This window comes from Petaurus breviceps, unplaced genomic scaffold, assembly GCF_028583685.1.
Source record: "Petaurus breviceps papuanus isolate PSGF00001 unplaced genomic scaffold, PetGlider_PUasm1.0 175, whole genome shotgun sequence".
NCBI classification, from domain to species: domain Eukaryota; kingdom Metazoa; phylum Chordata; class Mammalia; order Diprotodontia; family Petauridae; genus Petaurus; species Petaurus breviceps.
The window spans coordinates 66,642,889-66,646,929 of NW_027185764.1; the positions used below are offsets into that span (position 1 = coordinate 66,642,889).

The window sequence follows — 4,041 nt, forward strand, 5'->3', positions numbered from 1 at the left end:
TTTGAGAAGTAATAGGTCTGCTAGTGGGTCTTGAGACAAGAGTCTGTCTTTTCAGTTATTATATGGGTGCTCTCTGCCTAATCCTTTGTCCCTATGTTGCTGTAATAAAGTGGGGGGGGGGAGGGGCAGTGAGAATCTTCTTATCTGTGGATTTTATTATTGTTGTTTTTGAAGGGAAAACTCCAGCATGGAGAATGAGAAGTGATTTGTTATTGGTCCCTGGGGGGAGGGAAGGGAGGAAGAAGCTGGACCACAGCAGAGTTCTGAATATGGCTTGGCTGAATTTGTACCTGGAAGGCTAGCCAAGACCGAGAAAGTTGGAGCAGCTGGCTGGAAGGAAGACAGGGTTGTTGCCTTTCCCAGCAGTACTACAGTCTAGCTGAGACTGACTAAGGTGAAATGACTCCTATTTTCTATTATTGGGTATGAAGCCTGTGTATTCGAGTCCTGTTAATAAGCAGGAGACTCTTCAAAATGGCCAAATATTTTAGGGGTAGGAGTAAATTCGAGGGAAGATGAAAAAAAAAAGTTGATAAAAGGAGAGAGGAAAGGCAGGCAATGTGTTACAGTGGAAAGTGTAAAAGCAACAACCCTCGCTCTCCCTGCCCCCCCCCCCCATCAAACTTCAAGGAATATTGGTAACCTATCTGAACCCATTGCTCAATGATTAATGAACTCCTACCCAATCTCACCCTTCTCATCCCAGTGATTCTGCACCCTGACATTCTGCTGTCATTATTCAATCACCTTTCTCTGTCCCTCATTGCCTATTCTCTTATTTCTATCCCCTTCAGTGTCCCACTACAAAGCTCTCCTTGTGCCTCTTGCGTTGTGCTGGCTGGATGACTGCTTCATAGGTAACAAACTTGCTTTCACCTTAAATATATTCCATTTTCTGGCTTTCACTGATACCTGACCCTCTCCTGATGATGCAATCTCCCTGACTGCCTTTTTCAGGGTATCTACTTTTACTCATTCCTCTGCCCCCTTTTCACATTCACTGGTTAAGATAGGGGAATTGGAATGCTCCTTGCTCCCTATTTCCAGTTCCTTCTCCTTTTTCCTTCTCCCTCACCATTTAGTATGTCCCTTCTTTTTTTCAATGAGTTAAGTGTCTGCCTTTCAGTCTTTCCTCCTCAACTTCTGCCCTCATAACTGATGGACTTTAAACAAGCATACTGATATTACCTCAAACACTCTAACTTCCCAGTTAACTACTCATTTTCTATGACCAACTCCTCCATATCATCTCAGCTATATACCAAGATGGGTATACCCTTGATCTTGCCATCACTGACAAATACTCTTCCATATTCATGGACATTTGAAATTCACTTACCTTATCTGATCACAATTCATTTTCAATCCACCTCTTGCCTAGTAACCTCAAATCTTTTTTATACTTTATTTTTAGTTTTCAGCATTCATTTCCCAAAGATTTTGAGTTACAGATTTTCTTTCCATCTCTCCTCTACACCTCAAGATGGCAAGCATACTGAATACCCCTTCCCCCAATCTGCCCTCTCTTATATCCCCCCTAATTCCCCCTCCTTACTTTCTTGTAGGGTAAGATGGATGTCTATACCCCATTGCCAGTATGTCTTATTTCCCGGTTGCATGTAAAAAACAGTTTTTAAAATGTGGAACATTTATGAATTTACATGTCATTCTTGCACAGAGGCCATGCTAATCTTCTCTGTATCATTCCAATTTTAGTGTATGTGCTGCCAAAGCAAGCATGTAACATGAGATCTTGCTTTGTTCTCACTGTTACCTCCAATCTTTTGACTTCCTTCAGTTCTTTTCAAGTCTGTACTGGCTATACTTGCCTCTTTTCTCCATCTTGATGTCCTGGTGAACCAGTTCAACTCTACACTGTCATCTTCTCTAGAGTCTCTTGCCCCTTTATCTTACTGGTGATCTCGTCTTGTTAACCCTCAGTATTAGATTATTTTCACTCTCTGTTGCCTTAGCTCTTATTTATGTGCTGCTAAAGGAAGTTAGAGAAAATCACAAAACTGGGTTACTGGATCCACTACAAATTTATGCTACATAATAAAATAAAAAATGGGCCCTCACTATGGCAAGGGAATCATTTTACTCATTTCTAATTGACTCACTAGCCCACTCACCATAACTATTCTAAACTCTTCAAAACTCCCATAGGTCCCCATCTCCCGTTGCTCCCTTTTCCCCTCAGGTGAGAATCTTACCTCCTATTTCACTGAAAAAAAAATGAATTCATTTGCTCCTTTTCTTCATCTTGATCTCATTTCAGGTACTTTTCCCACTGTCTTATCCTTCACCCTTCTCACATGAAGAGGTTGCCTTTCTCTTGCCAACACTAATCCCTCTTTGTGCCCAAGTGACCCCTCCCATTCCATCTTCTCCAGCATACCATCCCTTCTATTATCACTACTCTTTCACTTATCATCAATCTCTCCTTGTCTACTGACTGCTGGCTATTGTCTCCTATCTTTCCTCCCTTTTATGGCTAAATTCCTTAAGAAAACTGCCTCCAAATGATGCCTCCACTTCCTCTGCTCTCACTCTCTTCCTATCTCTCCACAGTTCGACTTCTGACCTCATCATTCAACTGAAACGTAGCCCTCCAAAGGTACAGAAGATCTCTTAGTTATCAAATTTAATGACCTTTTCTCAATCCTCCTCTTTCTTTTTGATGTCTCTACCGTTTTTGACACTGTCAGTAACCCTCTTCTTGATATTCTCTTCTCTCTAGGTTTGCATAACACCAGTCTCTCTTGGTTCTCTTTCTAACTATCTGATTGCTCATTCTCTGTCTCTTTGGCTAAATCCATATACAGGTCATGCCCAATAAGAGTATGTGTCTCTCATGGCTCTTTCTTAAGTTCTTTTCTATGTCCTTATTATTTCACTTGGCAATCACATCAGTTCCCATGAATTCCATTATCATCTCCCTACTGATGATTTTTAAATCTGCTTTCCCCTAACCTCTCTCCTGAGTTCCAACTGCCTATTGGACATCTTAAACTATATATTTCAGAGACATGGTAAAATCAACATGTCCAAAACTAAACTCACTAACTTTCCAAAATAATTACCTCTTCCAAACTTCCCTATTACTGTCAAGGGGACAATCAATCTCTCAATACCTCATGCTTATAAACTAGGAGTCTTTCTTGATTCATCTCACCCCCCATTCAATCTATTTCCAAGGCCTGACAATTCTACCTTCCTAACATCTTCTGAAAAGACCTTAGCCTAAAAGTGCCAGGGTCTCCCATTGCTTCCTAGGCCATCTCCAGTCATCCTGATGAATATCTGGCTACTGGACCCAGATGGCTCTGGAGGAGAAAGTGAGGCTGGTGACCCTGCATAGACCTCCCTCACTCAAATCCAAGGCAATCGCAAGTCATATCATTATTCCCTGATATCATGGTACTCCTTGAAAATGAAGGATAAATACAACATATATGTACCCTTCTCTCCTCTAACATAGCCACCATCCTGGTGCAAGCCCTCATCACCTTACACCTGCAAAAGTATGCAAGTTGTTCTGCCTGCCATCAGTTTCTTCCCATTCCAGGTCATCCTTCACTCAGCTGTCAAATTGCTAATCTTAAAATAAAAATCAGACCATGTCATGCCCATATTCAATAAACTCCATCAGCTCCCTATCAACTCCAGGATGAAATATAAAATCTGTTTGGCATTCAAAGGTCTTAATAACCAGGCCCAATCCTGTCTTTCTAGTCTTATTTTACTTCATTCCTCTCTATATAGCCTGTGATCCAATGACAGTGGTCTCCTAATTATTCCCAAAACAAGACACCCCACCTCCCAGCACTCTGAATTTTCACTGACTGTCCCCCATGACTCCAATTCTCTTTCTTCATGTCCATGTACTAGGTTCTAAAACTTCCTTCAAGTCCCAGGGAGAAAGGAAGGAAAGGAGGAAGGGATCAAATAATAATTAAGCACTTATTATGTATTCCACATGGCACATGCAAATATTACAAATATTATTTCATTTGATCCTCTAAACAGCCCTAGGAGATA

General features: G+C 41.1%; 1 non-coding gene across 1 annotated transcript; it reads right to left on the reverse strand.

Moving 5' to 3' along the window:
• Positions 1 to 1,634: 1,634 nt before the first annotated feature.
• LOC138159235 (U6 spliceosomal RNA) lies at positions 1,635 to 1,736 on the reverse strand. Its single transcript, XR_011167837.1, has one exon. It is a non-coding gene; the product is annotated as a U6 spliceosomal RNA (small nuclear RNA).
• Between the last annotated feature and the right edge of the window lie 2,305 nt (positions 1,737 to 4,041).